The 23,875-nt window shown below is 35.2% G+C and overlaps 1 protein-coding gene across 2 annotated transcripts in view; it reads right to left on the reverse strand.

Moving 5' to 3' along the window:
• LOC108767592 (peroxidasin) overlaps positions 1–22,171 on the reverse strand; it is a 219,625-nt gene extending 197,454 nt beyond the window's left edge. Inside the window, exons 1-2 of one of the 2 annotated variants that reach the window (XM_018517558.1) lie at positions 21,803–22,171; positions 19,954–20,081 (exon numbers count right to left, since the gene is read on the reverse strand). The gene's annotated coding sequence lies outside the window, so the exon portion shown is untranslated. Of the gene's footprint in view, positions 1–19,953; positions 20,381–21,802 lie in introns of those variants that run through there. The other variant, XM_018517557.1, reaches the window with a different exon arrangement.
• Positions 22,172–23,875: the final 1,704 nt, after the last annotated feature.

The raw sequence follows: 23,875 nt of genomic DNA on the forward strand, positions 1-23,875 counted from the left end.
GAAGATGAATAAAAATGTAACTGCCTTAAGAAAAAGACAAAGCTTGAAAGGAACAATTTGTCGCAATAATTTGCAATCAAAGGACCCCGCATCTATAATCCTATATGAAATTGGGTTCCGATGAAATCAAATGGTTTTCTCATATGTTATATCTCATGACCTGCTAAACAAAACATAAGTTTTAGCGCAAAAAATAAATAGTTTTTGTGTTTGATTCACTTACAATCGCTAACATCTCACCATAAAATACTCAAAAACTTCTAAATGACTGACCTAAAATGGATAAAATTATAGTGTTTTGAAAATATTTCAACAATAAGAAAATGAAGGAAAAAGTGGGGAATCTCACTTAAAAAATTCAAGTTGACTTTGCCCTATCTTGGAGACGCCACTCAAAATCAAACTGATTAAGCCAGCAGCTAGGTCTTTTTAAACTGTACAACTCTTATCTAAAACATTTTTTTTATAAACCTTATATAGTTTTCCAGATATTTTGCCATCTCGAAACATTTTATGTTCCTTATATGATTACACTACATATTCTGTAACAAAGTATCGTTTTATACATGTATACATATTTTAGACATTATATATGATAGTAATTATATGTGGGATATAATTATATGTGGCACCACATATAATCATATAAGGAACATAAAATGTTCCGAGACGGCAAAATATCTGGAAAACTATAAGTTTTATAAAAAATGTTTTAGATAAAAGTTTTAGAGTTTAAAATGGTCTAGCCGCTGGCTTCATCAGTTTTACTTTGGGTGGCGTCGCCAAGATAGAGCAAAATTGACTCAAATTTTTTAAGTGAGACCCCCCTACTTTTTCTTTCATTTTCTTATAGTCCTCTCTCTTGCTGAGACCTTTTCGAAACACTAATTTTATCTATTTTAGGTCAGCCGTTTAGAAGTTATTGAGTATTTTATGATGAGATGTCAGTGACTGTAAGTGAATCGAACACGAAAACTGTTCATTTTTTTGCGCTAAAATTTATACCTATGTTTTGTTTAACAGGTCATAAGCTATAACATATGAGAAAACCATTTGATTTCACCGGGACCCAATTTCATATAGGATTAGTACAGGGTCCTTTATATGTTTTTATTATTTATTTTGACATAAAATCTTTAATTTCTTCTTTTTAATTGTATTAACTGTTATATTAACAGATATATTATTAATTTTTTAATTACCGAGCACATCCAGTTATTTAGAGATATTTACTTTATTTAAGGTTAATCACTTACTCTTTTTAAATTTGCCTAAAGTTTTATAACTTTTTTAACTTCCGACTTGAGAAATTCCTTGTAAATAATTGTAACGGTGCGAAAAGAAAATAATGCAAACAATATAAGTAACATATAAGTAACAAATAATGTCTAAAATACAAATTACGAATAATGCAAATAATAAGTAATACAAATAATAAATAAAATTTTATTTAAATAATAAATTAAATAAAAAATTATTCGAATAATATGCCCAATTTTGATTAAATAAGATTCTCACGCACATTGACCGACGGTCTAATATATCTTGTAAAGGATCTGATGCGAAACTAATGCGATTGTGCCTAATGCGATACTGGATCGATGGCGATGGTCTAGTGATTAAACGTAACCTGATACGGGTTTCTGCAGCGAAGAGTGGCACCTATCAATCGATTCTGATCACCTCGAACACGATCCTTCTAATAGTTAATTACTATCTTTCGTGATGCACGTACGCTCCGAATTTCTCTTTCCCGAGAAACATTCCCGAGTAACGTGTGCAATTTATACGTTTGCTTATTTTGATGATGATGCTCTTATCTAATGCTTGAATATACTCCGCTTTTATCACGTAATAAATTTGTGGCGATATCTCTTACTACACTCGATCTATATTAGCGTATCTCGCGAACAGACACACGTATGTACGTCGCGCGCGCCAGCTTGTTCCACAACGATTTGTTACATAGTGCCGAGTAATTTCACGTCAGATTCATCGTTGCGTCCGCAAGAATCGATCTATATGGAAACTAACGGCACTTCAGTTTCAGACGTCCAATCATCGTGCGCACAATGCATGGCGCGACTGGATAATTTTTTCGTACCATATATATTACGTGATATAGCAGAAGATATATGTTTCCATAAGCTCTTCTTACTTGGCTATATTTTCTCGCCGAACTTGACAAAAAATTATTGGTTTTAGATCCTGCAAAACTCATAGGATCTACCCTCGGTTCTGCTGATGGAACTTCAAATCGATATTAATCCCAGCATTTTCATCACGTTCGTCGCCATTGTCATCGTTAGCACCGACCACCGACAGTACCATCGGGTAACGTCAAAGAGAACCCTTCCAACGGCCAGCGTTCATCGATCTGTTCATTAACGACCTAATTAGCCACACGGCCTGATTACTCAACCTCGAACCATCAGTCGAAGTTTGCCGACGAAGCGGCCGCGTGACACGCGATGCTGGCGTCGTTAAGGAACGCGGATGAGTAACTCCCATGAAAAGAGGCGAATCGGTTGATTTGGATCGTCGCCCTCCGGACATATCATTATCGAGGATATTGCAGGCCGTCGGATATTCCAATTATCCCCCTCTCTATTTCTCTCCATCCGCTGCAGGATATTTCATTATTAGAAAGTCTGTCCGACACTCGGGTTCTTATCCCTTGAAAATACTTCGTTATTAGAAACTCTTCCTCCCAGATGTTCGAATAACTTATTCCCCGCCTATACTCAGGGACATGCAAATTATCTTCCAGATCGATATAACTTAGGAAAAGAACTTTGAATCTGGAAAGGCGCTAAATCATCTTGAACCCTTAAACCGGATAATATGATCCAGTCGGGCAATGCGATGAGCATTACGCCACACACACATATATATTAAGAATATGATTTAGTTATGAGGGTTTTGCAAGAGATGGCATTAATGTCAGTGTTGTCGAAGACATTCAAATCACAGCTATTATTTCTTAATCTCATAATATTTAGTCGTTTACTAACAATCGCTAACAATACACGCAATAAATATCGTGTTCATACCATTTTAAAAATAGAGATTCCCAAAGAGCATTTTCAACATGCGTTGATTTTATTTTTTAATCAGAGGAAAACGGTGACTGAAGGTCATAGAAACTTATATGTTGATGTTTCTCCATCAATTAAGACGTGTAAATATTAGTTCTGTCGATTCAAAAGTGGTGAATTCAATGTCAACGGCAAAAGCAGGAAAATACAAATTTGCAAGCATTATTGGAAAATCCAGCACAATTCACGTCAGAATTTGCCAGAGAATTAAATGTTGATCGTACAACAATTATTAAACATTTATGTGATATGTTGTTTAAATAAATCAATTTTTGAGAAAAAAACTCTCAAAATAAAATCACACTCCTAATATATAAACGTAATATTATAGTCTGTCATTTTCTAAATAAACGTATTTGTTGGACTTAACCTCATATTTGCGACGACATAAAAGGAATCGTATGAAATAATATCCCTTTAGTAGATCCACTGATACAGAAAATGGGCTGTATTTGTTCCTGAACAAAGAAATCAATAAAAGTATCGGGAAAACATTGTACCGATAACGTCGTGCGTTGCTTACAAACGCTCTTTCTCCGCATTTTTCTCATATCCAACAATTTTACAGCGACTAAAAGCAAGTATATGTATTTCTCATGAATACTGGTCCCGCGAGGCTATTAATACCACTTGTAGACTCCCTCAACAACTCCAATTGCATCCGTCCTTGTATTTTAATATTGATAATGTCTTTATAACAATTTCATAGATATTTATGAGTAGTATCTTCCATTTCCCTCGCTTTTCAAATATGTTCCGTGATTACGCTTTTAAAGCGAAACGGTCTATAATTTCATGGCAAACACTTCCGCCACAATTTCAACATACTAAATTTACAGGTCAATTTTGTGGCTGAATCAACTCTATTAATCGTCTTGGAAATATGGAATATGAGTTGACCGGAATGAAATTTACGTATATAGTAAATCATAATCATCATGGGTAAAATACGCAATAATATTTTTAAAGCCCGTCATATTCATCCCACGCACTTCCATTTGAAAATCCGTCTAATGGGGACGCTAATTGCGCAGCGATGTTCATTTATTATGATGTAACTACTATCAGATGCTCGTAGTTATGCTAGAGATACGGCACGAAAGCTTTTACCAGAAAATGCTTCGCTTGCAACATTGGTTTCTAGCGAATCGATTCTTGTGAAGCGCAAATGCTTTGTCAGATCGATAATAATGTTATAGGATTACGTTATCTGTATAGGTACAAAAATCTGAATTAATTTTCCTACATGTATGTATGTACATACAAACTGGCAATGTATATGATGATAAGCGGAAGATAGATATCTTTATATATTAACTTTGCGCGCGCGATTTAAATTATTTTTCAACTATTATATTATTTTCCGCAATAAAATTATTTACAGATTTAAGATTCTTGTTAACATTTAATTATTAATATTCTTATAAAGATGTTTATTTACATTAAAATTATTAAATTTGTCGATTTAATAAGTAATATTATTATTCTAGATCTGCATAATTGCGTTTCAAGACCGAAAAGATTTCGACAGATTCGTACAGATTGCGCAGAATCAGATCTTATAAATTCATTTATAAATATTTGAGATCCGCTTTGACCGAATATACAAATTTTCTTATCTAATTAGATTTTTTAACTAACTTTAAAAATCCTATCGAAAAGAGTCATATTACGAGCTAGCAAATAGGCCAAGTAAACTTTAATCGTTGCGTCGGAAAAAGTTAAAAGGATATAAATGATCGTAATCCAGCGAAAAGCGCGTATTAATGTAGTAATCTGGTAAATATAATTTTTTATTTTTATCTCTCGGCATTTTTATAGGTCAATGATGAAACGATATTTATAACGTTTTTCCCTCGTGTCCCAATACGAACCTCGCCCACAATTTTCGCAGGCAAAATATTACTGCCGCGGAAGCACGCTCGTAAATATTAGTTTTATATATCGAACTGTTCGTCGAAACCCAGAAATTTCCTGCTACCTATACCGCAATTTTCGAAGGCTATCAAATAATCGGTCCATTGTTAAACATCATAAGCTGCAGTAATAAACATTGATACTACTCGATTTATCGCTTTAGATATTTTTGCTGCAAAACTGTCTCGTCTTTTTGTTTTCATTTGCCTCTGTGCAAAGCTAAACTGTCCAACGTAATCACTGCTGTTATAAAATACTTTTACGAAGTTAATCCAACTTTTACAAAATTTAAAAAATTATTAGAGTTTCGAATGCTTCCCCAAAGATTCCACAGAACCAAAGGTTGACTCCGTTATTTTCTGGACTTAATTTTTGGAGGTACTCCGAGCAGACTTTTTCAGAAACTTCTCTAAAACTGTTAAACTATTTGAAATCCTAGAATTCGAAAACGAATTGCAGTTTTTAATGAAGAGTGTCGTGTGCACGAGAGAGAAAAGTTAAACTCCTGGTTTTTCAAGTGATGCTTTCATTGCTTTAAACACAAAACTTTTTCTAAAATCAATACAAAAGTTCGGGACTATTGGAGAGGTACTGTTCTTCCTTTTTTTTTTAATTTTGAGAAAGCAGGACTAACTTTGCAAAATTCCATAAGAGTGCTGATCCGATTACGTCAAGCCATGACAAAAATGACATATTTTGCGCCAAGCGCTTCTAGAATTAGTAGAGCGAGGTACATCGAGCCCGATCGAGGCGGATCCATAATTCCCCAGAATCGGAAAATAATTTATAGTCGGACGGTGCTACGAATAAAAAATAGAGGAAGAGAATCGAACCATTGCTCGTGGACGGATATGTTCTGATAAGATCTCAATGGCCACCATTTCGCGTGGAAACTTTCTTCTTGTCTGGTGTTAGAGTACTTCTCCGCTGATGAGGTTCGCAAATTAAATTAACGACGCCAATTCGCAATGTATCACCTTGCAGTCGTTCTTCGTTTACGTCGCGATAACGATCACAACGTTTCTGTATTACTAAAATGATTTTGCATCCACCTAGCTTCTATTAGCGCGATTGCCATTGTTAAAATCGTCGTTCTTCTTATTAGCATAAATTGGGAAATGTACGACTTCGAGCGAACAAAATATGCACATATATTATGATATGCAAATTATTTAATAATTTCGCATTATATAATAAGGGTAATATAACGTAAAAGGATATAAAACATTATATACTTTATAAAATACAATAAAGATAATATAACAACATAGAATAGAAAATATTGTATATTTCATATCACATGAACGAAATATTCGTATCGAAAAAAAATCGTGTGGAAAGAGGTGAATAATATACTGTACTCTACACGAGGAACTGGCTGTACGATTGCGCTATATATTCGGAATGAACGTTATGATGTGCGAGCTGCTCTATGAGATCTAACGCAACATTATTTCGCGTAAAACGTTTTACCAGATACAGAATATATAACTGTACACGTGGTAAAAGAATTGAAAATAAAAAAAAAACCTGTCAAGGTTGGCAGTATTTTAATTAGTTAGATGTGACATACGGTCTCGCGCGGTATTGTAACGGAAAAAAAAGCGCAATATTTGATACATTACGGAAGAACGTGTGTAACTGAATCTCCATTTTACAAAATAACCTCATGAAGTATTATGACAGCTGTTTGGAAGCTGTTTCGGCGATTCGCGTCGCAGCAATTTTTTCTGGAATAAATTAAGCAGCCCTGCATAGAAATAAGTTCATATTATTTACGCAACCCGATTTTATAATTAGAGAATATATTATACATCTGAACGTTGCGAAATCCAATAATGGAATAACCGACGCGAATTATATAATAAAAAAATTAAAGATGTATCGCGCTTTATTACCCTTATAAAAATCTAATTTAACACCGCGGCTAATTTAATACTGGAAATTATTCCTTTTAAATATTAAAAGCACTAAACAACAGTGCTTTTTGTACTCAAAATAAATAATTAAGCACCGAAAACAACAGTGCTTTTAATACTTAAAATAAATAATTGATCACCACTACCTTTCAGTGGTAAATTTCTGTAACGATATCTTGCCCAACTATCCAAAATGTTTTATTAGCAAATTTATTCTTGCTCCTCTTTCTTTCCCGAAAAAAGAGGAAAAGTTAAAAAATTTCAACGTCAAGTGATAGGCAATATTCTCGTGAACAGGCGCAAGTTCCGCTTTCAAAGTAGATTTCACGCGTTCCTACTCACATTAACGTAAACGGATTAACTCGTTTCGGTCACGAGGTTGGACTTTCGTGCGAACGATTAAATCTCGCACGAGAAGGGAGTAGGAAATGAGGAGAAGGGCAAGTACAAGTGAGCGAGAAGGTAAAGGGGACAAAGAAGAACGGAGTGTTGCGAGATAGAGACTGCTGGTTACAAGGCTAGAACCAGGAGGAAGAACGGCACGAGCGGAAGAGGAGACAAAGTGCGACGCGCGACTACCTTCGGGCGTTTCGAGGATAATTTGCATTATTCGCGTGGAAAGTTTCTCCCTTGGCGCGTTAATGGGTCTCTGGGACCCGAGATTCGGATATACCATTTTCTTTTTCTCTTCTTCCGTTCCTACCGCCGGAACGAGCGGAAAAGTAGTGAAAATACGAATCGCCGTGAGTATCCTCTATTTTGTCATTAACGACGCTATAGGGTAATGGATAATGGCTCTTTGCATCGAAAGGCAGTATCGGGGGAAGAAACTTTGAGAATTTATAGTTCCTGTTCATTAATTTTTATCTAACCGTATAAAATTAAGTGTGCATGCGCGATAAGCTGCCTTACATTTTTAAATAAAATTTAAGGATTCGAATAAAAGCTTCAAGAGAAAAACGTATAAGAAAACGAAGTACTTTTGATAAATCCGTAAATCAAGACCTGTTTTTTCTTTTCTTTTTAATTTAGACTCCTTCATTCAATTTCGATAAAATAGTTACAATATATAGGGTAAAAGCACTAGATGTGGATCAGGTGCTAGTTCCGGATCACTTTTTATATTTAAATAATTATAATATTTTCCATTAAATGGTACATATCACAAGATTCTTTAGCATTTGTTTAATCTCTTTCAAGTATCAATTGAATTTAATTTGGGAATCATAATAGGAACAGATGTTTTTTATTGTCATATCCCAGATACTATGAAAAGAATCTTAAATTTATAATAAACACTTTGCTAGATAATAATTACCCTCCTGAATTTATTTTTGGAACGATAAAATTAAGATTAAAAGCGTTAATCCACAAACAGACAAAGGCACAAAATAATACGGCTAACTCACCACCAGAACAAGAACGTACTTTTTGGTTCATTTATATTACCGTATATCCAATCTATTTCGAATAAATTCAAGAGCATTACTAGTAACTTGAACACAAAGTTAGCATTTTTCAGTTTGAATAAGCTCGAAAGATTTGTGAAAGTTCACAAAGATGTTCTCCCGAAAGACTCAAATAAGAATGTGGTCTATAAAATCGATTGCGAAAATTGCAACGCTACATACGTAGGTCAAATCGGCAGAAAACTAAAAATGAGAATTCAAGAACATCCTCGACAAATTAATAGCTCTAACGGCATTAGATCGGTCATTACGGATCACGGACTTTCATTAAATCATAATTTCGGAGAACGTCAAAATTCTAGATCGTGAACGTTATTTGGAAAGACGATTGGTATGCGAGATGTTACATATACAAATGCAAAATAATAGTCTTAACTTATAGTCTGACACTGAATTTTTGCATCACGCAAATATTTATATTTTAAACAAATTATAAATTAACTTATTATTTTAACGCTTGATTTTAACCTTCTAAACAAAGATTATTTATGTATGTATCTTCAACACATGTTTCATATTACTGTCAGTCTCAATTTTGTCGTGCCTCAACTAACATGTATTTTCTTTTATTTTCTCTCACAAATGATTTATATCTATTATAACTATTTGTTTGCACGAATTCACGGACGAGATTCTTATAATTTATAATTTACTTATTCATGCAATCACATCTCTCATCATCTAATGGTAAGCCACTTATTATTACAAGATTGCATAATCCATCAATAATTCGGTACTTTTTTCATATTTATTACAGAAAAAATTGTATTAAATATACAAAGAAATTCATACACCTCATTTGGGATTATCCAATCCTATAGTGGCCGCCTTTGATGAATGAGGGATATTCTTTATTTCTAAAGAATTTTGGTAACGCTGACGATAACTCAAAAAAAAGAGTCAAAACGTTCGTATAAAAATATATTCAATTAAATACTGCACTGAATAACGGTATTATTTAATTACGCTATAACAACTGCGTTATACTCTCATTTGCCTTCATTCACTATTTTATGAATTTAATTTGTTAGGAACAGCGCTACACATTTTATTGATGTCGTTAACTAATTAAATTTGTTAACAAACGTATGTATCTTTAAAAATTCATTCAAAGTGTAATATCATAAGAATTGCCTTATGATTTTTATAGTAGGTAGTAATGAACATTAGATTTCAGGAAAAAAATCAACGTTATGCTCAGTTGAAATTAAATGTGTCCACGAGTATTGTTTAATCATTATGTTATAACGATACTTTTATTGTGTAAATTTATTATAAAAATGTTTAAAAACTTGTCAAATTTTACAAATGACACCATCGCGAAAAAATTTATTTGTTTTAAGTATTAAAATAGAATATAAAATAGTATACATATCTATATGCGAAAAGTGTTGCTATTCATAATTTAACTGTTTTCTATTGCTAAACGTTCAATTTTTTTTAATTGTCATTAATTTTTAATTGTCACTAATTTTAAATAAAAAAATTTGAATATGTTAAGATTGCATCATAATCCACAATTAGACAACTCTAGAACTAGATACGGATCATCATCTATAATTTCGTTATATATATTACGATATGCATGCGGAAATTATCTTTATGATTCTTATGGGATGTAGTAACGCCACCAAAAAGGATAAAGCATTTAGTGAATTGATCCGTAATTAATACATAGTCTAATATTGTATATAATTGTCATTACTTTATAATAAAACGGTAATAAAATGGTAATAAAATCATCCATAATGTAATCTTTATGATCAATCATGACTATTAAATATTTTATTAATTAAAGAATTGGAAAGAATATGGGCGTTATAGGAGTCAGGCACAGAACTCGTCGCGCAAATAATACACTTGAAACTTCTTTATTCAATAAATGCGCTTACATGTTTCAGCTCATTTTTGAGCCTTCCTCAGAGGAAATACAAACTAACATATATAAAGTAAAAGTTATCCTGTTATTTCTATATTCTTTAATTCAACATTTTTAATATTTCCCTTCTTTTTCATTTTCTTTTTCTTTCTTTTTGTTTAATTCTAGCATTTAAATTCTCGATGTAGGGGAGCTCACCATCACAGGATAACTTTTACTTTATATATGTTAGTTTGTGTTTGCTCTGAGAAAGGCTAAAAAATGAGCCGAAACATGTAAGCGTGTTTGTTGAATAAAGAAGTTTCAAGCTTCACAAGTGTATTATTTGTGCGACGTTTTCTGCGCCTGACTCCTAACGCCCGTATTCTTTCCAACTCTTTGATTTATAAGGAATCTTGGTTAGTTTGATTGGTTATACGGATTTATTTTATTAATTATTTGATATTGTTCTGGATAAAAATTTTAGAATTTTTTTTTAAAGAGTGATCCACAACTAGTGGTTTTATATAAGAATAAAAAAGTTTCAAGCTTCACAAGTGTATTATTTGTGCGACGTTTTCTGCGCCTGACTCCTAACGTCCGTATTCTTTCCAACTCTTTGATTTATAAGGAGTCTTGGTTAGTTTGATTTGTTATACGGATTTATTTTATTAATTATTTGATAATGTTCTGGATAAAAATTTTAGAATTTTTTTTTAAAGAGTGATCCACAACTAGTGGTTTTATATACCTAATAATCACGCGTTACGAAGGAGGCTGCCATACGATTATCCTTGCCATTAACATAGAAGATGTGAGAAACCCTTTATAGTCTTTATAGTTATTCGAGAAATGTACGCACACAAACGTATCGGTTAGCAGTTAATCTCAGGCTAAAAGTTAAACTCCAACTCCTTAATCTGACAGTATAAAGCCGTGCCCTCAGATAAACTTCGCTTCTTCGACCTCGCGCCCACACTGAATGGTCTGATCTCAAGGGGGCACATTTTTATGTAAATTTAATGGCTTTACCAGTGTAACGAGGGAGTCAACTTGCGCTTTTGTACGAGCAAGAATGTAATACGACCGAAGACATTGTTAATATATATAACTCTCTGCTTTATATATAGATTCTTCTACAAAGTTCATTATATAAAAAATCATATCGAGCATAAAATTTATTCGGTGACAAGATTCTTGATCAAACGCGACTTATGCAGGATTCCTTCTCATTACTCTTGCCGCTTCCTTTAATTACGGATTTATTTCGAATTTTCCTAAATAATAAAATTCTTTACGTTTTATTAAACACTAAAAAAAAAGTTTTCGATATTTGTGACTATAATTACATGTTATTACCATAATTATAGTTATTACTGCTAACGTTAATAGTAACTATAATTCTATCTATATCTGTAATTCTATCCAAAACATATACAGTTAGCGATATTTAACGAAAATGACTAAATGATAGTTATTATTAAAAATAATTACTATAATTACTATAATTCATAGTCATTTTTTTTCTTTAACAACTATATAAAATATTTAATATTATACATTAAAATAAAAATCATAATTTCATGACTCCGAGAATTAGGCAAATATAAATAAATTGTTTATATGAGTTTCTGCAACTGTTAGTGCATAAATAATATATTTGTAAAAATATAATTCGCAAACAGTTAGAATGTACTTATCAACGAAGTTAACTGCAAACGTTTCTGGATTTGAGTTCTTTTCAGTATGGGAGTCAAGTACTTTTTTGTACTTGACTTCCACCTTGAAAAGTATTCAAATCCAGAATCAAAATATTTGCAGTTAACTTCGTTCGTAACTAACATTCCAATTATTTGTAAATTATATCTTATCGCCTTTTAAAAATACATTATTTACACACTAATCGCAAAGGCTTATGTAGGCAATTTACTTACATTTCATACAAAATTTAGTTGTCCTAAAAAATAACTATAAATTATATGACTCTAAATTATAATAGTATATTACAACCATTTTTCTAGTGACAATACTTATAATTTATAATAATTTTCAGTGCTATATCTATTGATAGAGTATATATACTCTGTAAATTCTTTGGAGTAGAATCTCACTCTACACAGTGAAAATTAAGCCAGTCTTGAAAAGGAGAGAAAGAATGGATCAACTTTCAATCTTTAAGGATGAGATTTCACTCTTCAGAGAGAAATTCACTCTAAATGTTTTAGAGAATACATATAGTTATTACTAACATTATAGCAGTAATAATTATAATAAAATATAATTATAGTCATAAATATCAAAAATTTTTCTTTTGGTACATTAAGTATTGTTGAAAAAAGTGATTGATACATAAACCATTTTTCTGCAAGATCGTATATACGCGAATATATTAAAGTATATTCTACCTTATTTCTAGGACGAAGTTTTATGTCGTATAATCCTTATTCGATACATCATAAAATAGCTCAATCGCTAGAACATCCCGTATAAAATAAGCCGGCTATATGCATATATGTGCGTAGAGATTCAACGGGAAACTCTTTTTCATTTCTTTGAATATCGACAGAACCGGCGGTTCTCCCTAGATCTAATAACATTAAATTACAAGAAATCAAGAGTAGATTGCGACGCATTCGAGAACGCTTCGTGATCCTCTTAGAACGAGCGTCGTCATCCAAAAGAACGTCGAAAGAGTCATGAGACGGATCCTTCCAGAACCAACATAATCGAATCGGTACGACAGCAATAAGCATTCCAAATGGTTCCTTCATTCAATATATCGATTGACCCAGCCGACTTCTATTGAGAAACGCAGAGCGAAAACTCGGAATGCTATTGTAAAGAAGCAAATGCAGAACAAGCATTATCAAGGAGATGCGAAAGGGCGGCTGATTAATCGTGCTTGTATATAGTCGCTTCAGGATTGATGTGAAATTTTTACAGAAAGAGCGATTTTGCTGAATCTAATGGCGAATTCGATTGGGAGTACTAGTGCGCACTGGTGCATATTAAAGACGTTGTATATTGATTTAATTTGAGTACAAAAGTGAAATGTAAGGATTTCGAATTATAAAATAAATATTTTACCTCTTCTCTAATAGTACGATAAAATGTATTGAGTATTTCAGGATTTAATCGATTTCTACGTCTATGTGTAAACATATCTTTACATTTTTTTTGTGTACGACGGCTTTAATGTGCATCAGTGCGCACTGAGTGCATCCAATCGAATTCGCTACAAGAATTTAGCTAGATACAGGAACTGAAAATAATTTTGTTGAATCATCAAAATAATTGTGCCAGAAATTCAAGTATGACAATCAATGCTGCAGAAAATTTTGACATTCTGACAGCCAACTGAAAAGTCCTACATAATTATTTTGGTAATTCAACAAAATTATTTTCAGCTCTGTATTTTTAGATACTTTATCCTAAAATCATTCTTTCCATATTGCAATAAAACTATAACATAACGATTATTAGCATATACCAAAAATATTGGCATTGTTAAAATAGCGGAATAAAAAGTCAAACGACAATCGTGAATGGTGACAACAAAAAATAAATAATTGCGAGAATAATAGGAAATTCAAATTTAAAAGATTACGTTATTATTAGGTACATGTTATTGGTGAGTCGAGATAACAAGCAAGAGGAACATTCCCGTTTCATCTTGCAAGAGCGCCTTCACGTTAAATATATGGCTTATCATATCCCGTTACGTCGTATCGTTGCGGTATCGCTCCCTCGCTAGCTCGATTCGCGATTTGCCAGAACATAAGTAGGCTACATGCGAATACCGCAAGTAGCAGCGACTGCGCTCGACATCCACGGGAAATCACTCTCAAAGGTATAACGTAGCAATTCTGGATCCGCGGTCGATAACTGCGCGCGATATGGTGGCTCAATTACAGCGGCTACGAACTTTCGCCCCAAGACGACATTTCGTAACAACTTACGAGCGTATCGAGGGTAAGAGAGCCAGAGCCAGTGCTGTAGCGACAGAGAATTCGTGTAGCGCTTGGCAGCACAGCGCGATGTGGGATATGGAGATGTCACGGAAAGGGTAACGATGACGAGGGCGGAGAATGAAGGAAGATGCAGAAGGAAGATCTCTCCCTAGGATGAAGTCGGAAGCCAAGAGCCACGCATATAGGCACGAGCGCGTTATTCATTCCATCTATTGTGCCACCCCATTAAACATTCGTTGTCGTGTATAACCATTATAAGGAGGATGATAATCTCGCGAGATGCAGTAAACACCGGCGAGTTAAACGAGTGCGCGGATTGCGTCTCTCCCTAGAATGTCGCAGAGGGAAGGAGGAGAAGACGGTGAAGACAAGTATAAACGTTTCACCGCCACGAGTAATGCTCGCGGGCGTGGAAAGTAATTTAAGGAGCGATCAAGCTGTCGCCGGCAATGCGGCTTACATTCAGAGCGTCCCACGTTACGGCCAACGCGAGAAAGGAGATAACCAGACGGAGATCGTATACATATTTCCCTGCGAATAAATCGACGGTACTGAGGGTAATAAGCCACTCCTGCGCGAAGTGGAATTCACGCGGAATATCCATTGCGCGAGATCCATCGCCGAGTATACGCTTAAAGTTGTGAGTACCTGAAAAGTCGTATCATTCGGGTATAATTCCGACGAATGTGAATATCAAATCCGCGATTAAGAAACGTTCGCGTATTTCAAGCAGTCGAGAAAGAAGAAGAGATTACAGGAATCAAAACTGTACGATGAAATCGACGGTAATAACAGAAACGTCGAGGAGAATCCGACTCGTTTCCCGAGTGTTTAACTGTAACTTCTGGCGCCAAGCGCTGCAAAGATAGCGAACGTTTTACAATTTATATGTACAGCCTTGTAACATGGGCCCTTCCTTAAGGCCCTCCAGCCACGCGATTTCTCTCTCCGCAAGATTTACTGGTAAAGTTGTTACTTCTCTGCCATAAAATATTTAATTAGTTGTCGTAATGCCACTTATTTCTTGCGCGCGCTACCTACTACTTGTTTCTCTCGACTCGCCAAACTTTCGTGAGATACAACGAGGCTAAAATGTACAACGTGCTAAAAAGGAATAATTAATGTCTCTTCGGTCACATTAATATACGTTACTGTATTTTATTGTTATTGTCACAGACATTTTACATTTTTTATCTCGTGTCGACCTCGTAGCTGCAATTAAACGCTTTAGTCAATTAAACAATTGATCAATTCATACGATTTGTCAATTTCGGAGAATATCATGTTCTGTCGGCATGCACAAATCGAGAATATCATTACCGATACATCACTATAGAATTACTATAATCATTCGGAAGGTTAAAATGCAAATATTGCCGCGAGGCATGCCGTACGACATGTACCGTATCTAGCGAAATAGCAATATATATCGGTCCATTGCGCTGAACGCGATTGCGCTGTTACGGAATGTGTATGAAATAATCATTCAGAATATAACGTTTTGCGTTATCAAGGATAAGGTGATGATTAGAACGAAATCGCTGCAGTGGGCAACCGTGAGAACGTCGTTGCAACACTGATTGGAATTTAGTATAGAGCGATAGAGATCGTAGTAACGTTTCTCGCTTCTCCAATTAAGCTACCCGGATGTAAATCGGGTTAAGGGAGTCCTGTAGCGCGTCGTCGACGGGATTCATTCGTTGAGGGAACACGAACGGCAATTTATTGTTAAGGAAAACCCTTAACGTTAGCGGAGATCTTTAAATTAACGTCACATCGTGAAACACACGATGCACGTAGCACGTACCTAGATGGAAAATAATAAAACGTGACATCAGCCCGCACATGTCGTGAAATGAATTGGTCCATTTGAATCTGGCATATCAATTACGAAGATTGGATGCGACAAAAATTGGGCGTCACGAAGATTAAGCTCGTCGGGATTAAGCGGACGTAAAACGCGACTCCTCAAGGAGTAGTAGACGCACCCCCGCGGATAAAAACTCATCAAAGTTCGCGCGCCAGCCAGCAAACTAATGCCATTAGAAGTAATTTATCATTTAAAAGTGGCCCGTTCTTGCACACCACGCTCAGCAAGCTGCGACATATGCGGTATTAACTTTCTTATGACGGGGGATCCTCTTGACCCGTTTTCACCTTACGTGGTGCACAAGCGTGGCATCCCGTGCATGCAAGTTGGCTAGGCTCACGTCACGTACGTACGTAACGACCATATTATAATACAGGCATTTATCTGACACCCCATCTCCCTGCGCTCGAAATAAGCCATACGTAATTCCCTCCTAATTATTCGAAAATACAGTTATTGTAGCGTTAATGTTTGTGAAAAGTAATAATTGATCACTTGAAATTTATCGCTCAATTGAACGATATTCGTTTTTAGTTTAGCGTATTTACTTTAGCCGACTACTGTTTCGCCGGTGTATCCACTCTATCAGGCGTATAAAGAAACAATTGCGCAACGGTTATACGCAATGAATAAATTCAATCTGTTCACGATATCCGTCGGTGTTATTATACGCTTCTGTTCCACACTGAAACAAATGGCTCTCACAAATCTCAGTTATTAATGCAGATAGAAAAGTGTTTCTCCTCTAATGTGGAGACGACCACAAGCGTGAAAATGCAAATCACGAGATATTATACGGGATATCTCGTCTTAGTTTCCGTACTAAAATGTTTTCACAAGAAGGAGGAATGTAATGAAAATCAGGATGAACGATAAAACCGGGTCTGCCGAGGCGTGAACTTATTTTAACAGATTTATTCTAAAATCGCGATGCATCGCATTTTATGTCCCATAACTATCAAGGAGCGAATATTTTGTTGTTATTAGTAGAGGAAAATTGCCGATACTGACATAGGTCTCCTAAAGTGACACCCCCTTATTTCTCAGAAACTAACTATTGCACTTTATTAACACTAATCATGATCTGTTTAGCTAATTAAAGAAGTACAAACTCATAATTCATATATTTGTGGCTTATTTCTATACCAAATTAGCTAAAAACCAATTCTATTAATCCGAGAAGAAAATTCTTACGATGTTCTTTTGCAAATTGCGTAATTAAAATAATAGTGACTATTGATAATATTATGTCATTTTAAATGTTTATGGTTTCATAAATTAGTTTTCTTTACAGAATAGGATATAGTGTATCTTTATTTATAGAATAGGAATGTTGATATTATTGCCTACTATGTCAGTTTTGGAGCCCATTTTGTCAGACGCTCATTTTTGCATAACTCACGAAAAAACTTAATTATTGCAAAATTGCAAACAGTATTATAAAAATTGCTTATACTATCTGATAGAAGACACTTTTTACTTTGTATTTATGTTTTTGAAGTTGTATTTTTACCCTTTTGTTTAAGAAATATTGTCTAAAAACAAATTTGTTTAAAATGTGACATTTTATTACGCTACTTACGTATCTGTACTTTGTGCAAACAGTAAACAGCATGTTGTAAACAGTTATAAAGTTATAGAAAATTCTGTTGAATATAATTCCAATATAATTCCAAATGTAATCACATATAATTATATTAAATATAATTTCGATCATTATTCTATTTATATGCTTTGTTTGGAATGAATTACATATGAGGGGGTCAATTGGACATTCAATTCACCATACTTTTTCGTAAGGCGTAACTATTATTCGGGGTCTCAATAGAAGTCGTAGCTGTCGTAGAGTCTCAAGTAAAAAATTGACCAATCACAGTCGAACATGAGAAGAATAATAGATTATTATGAAAATTAAAGAATACTTAAGTGGTATGTCGGTATCGGTGACCTTCCTCTAATATAGGTGAGAGTAATCAAAGTAAACGTTGTCATCATAATATTCTTTCATAATCTATTATTCTTCTTATGTTCGACTGCGTGATTGGTCAATTTTCTACTTGAGACTCTACGACAGCTACGACTTCTATTGAGACCCCGAATAATAGTTACGCCTTACGAAAAAGTATGGTGAATTGAATGTCCAATTGACCCCCTCATATGTAATTCATTCCAAACAAAGCATATAAATAGAATAATGATCGAAATTATATTTAATATAATTATATGTGATTACATTTGGAATTATATTCAACAGAATTTTCTATAACTTTATAACTGTTTACAACATGCTGTTTGCACAGAGCACAGATACGTAAGTAGCGTAATAAAATGTCACATTTTAAATTTAATTTAATTTAATTAATTGTGTCCCGATAAAATTGTGCTGACAATGAGTATGTAAGAACGTGATTATACAAATGGTAAAGCATCAGCGGTCTCTATTGTGTGTCTTTACTTAAATAAGCCATAAAGAAAGCACAAATAAATACAATCAAGTATTCTTTATCAAGTTAAAATATTAAAATGTATACAATATGAAAGATAATATTAAACTACAAAAAATAATAGCGTCGCGTTATGATTAAATATTGAAATTGCAAGTACAAAAGTTAAAATAATGATTTATGTAATATTAACTTGAATAATTAGTTTATATCTATTATCTGTTTTAGTAGCTATACGTTGAGTCAAATTTGCGGATAAGTTGGGGACACGTTAATAGAGCCATCGCCCTTTAGAGAGGCACACTAATAGGGATAAAAACATTTTTTTATTTTTATAAAAAACAGTATGAAATATTAACATCTTTAGATTAAAAAATATTATAAGAAAAAGAAATATTAAAAAATATTGATTTCAAACAGACAAAATTAAAGCTTATAAAATATTTAATAATTAATACAGTAGTAAGCAAATTGGCTCAAAGACTAATAGGGACAAAGATTCTACAGGAAAAAAACGGTTTTATCAAAGTATTAAAAAATTTAGCTATGTAGAACTCTGAAAATAATTTTGTTGAACTATTAAAATAATTATGCAGAATGCTTGAGCTGGTTGCTAGATAATTAAAATTGTTTACAGAATTGCTCATCATGCTCAAATTTCCTATATAATTATTTTGTTGGTCTAACAAAATTAATTTTAAATATGTACATATCTAGCTAAATTTTTAAATTTTTCGTTAAAATCGTCCTTTCTGTTAACTGCTACAAAGCCTACCAGAAACGAATCAGAACGGTTGAATTATAAGACAATACGTACGTTACGCATAACTGGAATACAATGAAAATACTTATACACTTAAGTTAGGTATTAACGAAGTTTCTCATATTATACACGAGAAATACACTAGAAGCTAACGAATAACGATGAGAGAGAAAATAACACGAGAAACGGCTGCAATGTCCGATGCAGATAAATCCCTCTACAGAGAAGCTAACGAATAAGAAACGATGAGAGAGAAAATAACACGAGAAACGGCTGCAATGTCCGATGCAGATAAATCCCTCTACGAACGTAATTAACACGAAATACGCACGCAATTCCCATCAAATCTATGATGGCACTGACGAATAATCGCTCGGCGGATAAAATTAATGTGTCGAAATGCTACCTTAAATCGAGTGCAAATGAAAAGCATTGAAACGATCAGGAAACGGTCCCTCGAGCTCGTTACACGCACGCAGGATAATTACATGCGATTACACATCTAATAGCACGTTGAAGTATGTGGTGTTATCGGAAAATATGTAAATCAGTGTTATCGATTCGCACAGGTAGAACGCAAACGCGCTAATAAACTGCGCGTACAAGCATGATAATTATCGATCGATTGCTATTGATATACTTACTTCCATGTACAACGGCACTATAAGTGACTCCGCACTTTGAATTTTCTCCTTTTATCTCTCTTCCCGCCGTTCTATTTTTTTTCTCTCTTTTTCGCCGAACTCCGTCTATTTTTCTTCATGCAGCTTCACTGAAACCGGTTTTGTCAAAAATCACAGATCTCCCTTTTATTGACACTTTCCGTCGCGAAGAGAAGAGTCTCGCAGTTAGAGGCTAACACGACTGTTCGTCCCACCCCCCTCTATTATCCTTCATCGCTTAAACGGTTAAATCATACGATTATCTACTTCCGCCGGAATCGCGCTTACGACTCGCCCGCGCGAAACGCTGCCATCGTCGAAACAGAATCTACTCCGCGGCAGCGCCTAGCATTTCGGAATATTGCTTCAAGTAGCGATGGTCATTCACGGTCGATCGGAGAACGCGTATCCTGTTGGACTCCGCAATACATCTGCGGTGTGCTACGGGAGAGTATCGCTCAACCGGGAGTAATTCGCGTGGAATCACAGTTCGCGATGTGTCGAAACAATTCCTGCGCACCACCAATCTGCAATTTCACGAACGTGCACGTCAGTCGCTTCGAACGGCTCGAGAATTTCAGATACGCGACCGTCTTTTAAATTCTCTCGAACAAATACGTATTATATTTTTATTTTATCTGAAAACTATTACGAAAGAGAGAAACGATCCGTTTATGCTTCGTGTATGCTTCGCGCAATATTGGCATTAAATATAATCGTGTATACAGATTTTAGTGTATTTATGCAAAAAGATAATAGTCGGACTAGATAACAAATAGAGAGGAAATTTCTCCATCTATCCAGTTACGTAAGTGGTAGTCCTCGGTTACGTTCTAAACGGCCCGGAGCACGTTAAGCGTTTCGAGAGCTAGCTGCATTGATGGTTGTTTACAACATCAACGCTTTACAAACACTTACCTAGTAGCTCTATCTAACTGTTACCGGAACTAACTTGGAACGAATCGAGTTAAATTGGGTATTGTAAAAATGCAAAAGTTTTCGACATCATCAGGTCGGCAATCAACCGAAAATCCCCGGGTAAATATATACTTTTTTGTCGATATTATAATCACAGGGAATTTAAATAACAGATCAGCTTCTATCGCTTCGAGTAAAAAAATTCACAGCTCTCTCGGCGGAAGTCATAAAAAATCTATCGCCGTCTGCTGCAGAAAAATTCTGCATTCGTAATGTCAATTCCATCGCACAATCGATGGCGCGAATCACGTCATGAAGCCCATATACGATCTCTTTTTCTCTTTCGCGTAATTTCGTGTGCATTTTTTCGTTTCTCTTTTTTTCTATCTATCCATCTCCCCTTTGTCCTTCAGATGGATCAGGTAATGCCTCGAAGGGCGGGACCGGACGTGTCCTACTTTTACGGTGACCGGCGTATAGTTTTTAATCCGAAACTAACAACGTGACACGAGTTAACTGTGCGGTAAGATTACGTGCGCGATGTCACACGCCGAAAGAAAACTCGCATGTTCGTCGCCGGAAATTTTAATCGTGCGATGACCGATCATCTTTTATACCCATTTATTCTCACATTATAAATCATCTCTCACGATAAGTTGTATTAATAATTACATCCAATTTTGCAATTCATACTGCACATGATGAATGTGACATGCTATGGCACGTAAGATTTCGCGAAAAATATGAAATTCATCGGACGTAATAATCTGATAAAAGTAATGAACTCGTTGAATTTTTATGAAAACGACAAAAAGAAATTCTCTCTAACCATTTATTGCTTTTCTGTCACTTTCTTTAAAACATGATTACGTACAAATGAGGATAGAAAATGAGAAAGCGATATTCGACCTACTGTGTATTTTCGATTTCTACAATCACTCCACGCGAATCGCAGCAGCCGATACGCGCGAAAGTAATTAGTTCGAGATTGCGTGCAAATTCACGCGCGGTTTATCTTCCTTCCTCTTTCTCTCGTGCACGATCACATGTCGCCGACAGACCTGGAGGTCCGAAGCACTAAAATTTCACGGTAATGGTTCATCGAGGATTCATCCGAGTGCACCGTTTTTCAAATTTTTTGCCCCGGCTCTCCGAACGGCGTGCGACACGAGTCACTTTTCACAGTGCCGCTTCAAACCAAGTATTCGCACCAAGATAATGTTTACTTGCACGAGGACATTTATTTATTTGCCTACACGACGTGTGAAATATGCAAAGATGCAACCGGCAACGCGACTGGGGCAAAGATGTAACCGAACAGGGGCGGCTTTTATGAAGAAAAAAAAAATTGCGGCGTATCGATGATGCGCTCGCGAAAAAAAAGCACGTCCACTTTAGCCCGCTCAAGAGTTCTTATGAATCTTTCCGTGGGAATGCTCCGCTCTCGCCCGCTGCTCGTTAGGGCTTCGCCAATGGACTGCCAGGCGCCGCGGCAAAAGCTACGGCGCAACACGCCGACGCATCCACCCCTTTGCAACCCCCTACGCGGCTAACTCCCCGCTTTGCGGCACTGACGCCTACCCACACCGACGACTTTTCCACTCATTCTCCACGCGTGAGAGCCCGTGCTTGCTTTCACGACTTCGTAAAACACGGGCGCCGACACGGGCGATGCCAGCCGCGGGTGTACATGCGGTTTTCGCGCAATGGATATCCCGCGCATCATTAGATGTCGCGTTAATTTCTCTGCCGAATGCAGAGAGAATTGCACAATAGATCGATTAAATTTAAGATTAATAGCTACCAATTACCATGACTGAGAAACGGTGCTGATTATTGTGTTTGAACACTCAGAGAAATATCTACTGAACTTTAGTAAATATTTGTTTGCATTTTACGAGTTGAATATTTACTAAATATTAACATATATTTATTTGCTATAAAAACCAATTAATTTGAATTAATTCTGTCACGTTGATACTTTTGAGACTTTCATTCACGATGTTTTCTATCATGTTAACTATCATGTTTTTTATCTAATTTATATTCATTTACTGTAAGTAAATGTTAAATTAGCATAACTCGAATAAATATTTATTAAAATTTAGTACATTTTTTTCTCAGTGAATGAACGGTTAGAAAATATTAAATTTTCGATGTACAGCGAAAGGAAGGAACTTGTTATCGTATTTTTATTCAAACTCATCTGCGCATAATTTTTTCCTATTTCTCTTATTATTAACATGGAATATCATGTTACGCGAACCGATTGAAAGCGGACCAAGGACTTTTTGACTTGCATATACGTGAAATATTTAGCGATATTTAATCATTTGTAAAAGGCGAAAAGAGCAATATCAAGCACGGTGCTTTGAAGACCGCCGAAATTAAACGCCGACAAAGTGTACTGACACTCGATGGTCTATCGTTCTATGGATATGACGCATTTTGATTCGTATGCTACAAACTGTACGGTACGTCATGCTTTCGGGATATGACAGGTAATGTTGCAACACGAAAGAGGATAAATTTGATTTAACCCGTTTCATATTTTCGCCCACGGGGTATTCAAATGTATCAAATACTTTGTGCCAATCGAAACATCCATGTGATCGTAGGTCGATGGGCCACGTAATTTGCATAATTATGCAATAACTGTGATGTCAGGTACCCTTCATCCCGCCACATCGGTGGCAGATTCCAGCGTACCGGCGAACAAATGAACGTATATCGAAATATGTATCAAATTCAACGTACCGAAATTATGCGGCGGCGCAATCGCGGTTTTCTAATATACTTTTCGCGACATATTCTTTCTTAACTTTACAACTTAAAGGCGACAGAAATTCCTCAGAAAATAGTATAATTTCGTTGGATTTACATTTACTCGCGACAGTGGAAACGTGACAGTTGACATATCGTACATTTTTCTACGGAAATCTCTGATTTTGAGATTCACACAATATATAGATAACTCTACCGCTGT

This window comes from Trachymyrmex cornetzi, unplaced genomic scaffold, assembly GCF_001594075.2.
Source record: "Trachymyrmex cornetzi isolate Tcor2-1 unplaced genomic scaffold, Tcor1.1 scaffold694, whole genome shotgun sequence".
In the NCBI taxonomy this organism is placed as follows: Eukaryota; Metazoa; Arthropoda; class Insecta; order Hymenoptera; family Formicidae; genus Trachymyrmex; species Trachymyrmex cornetzi.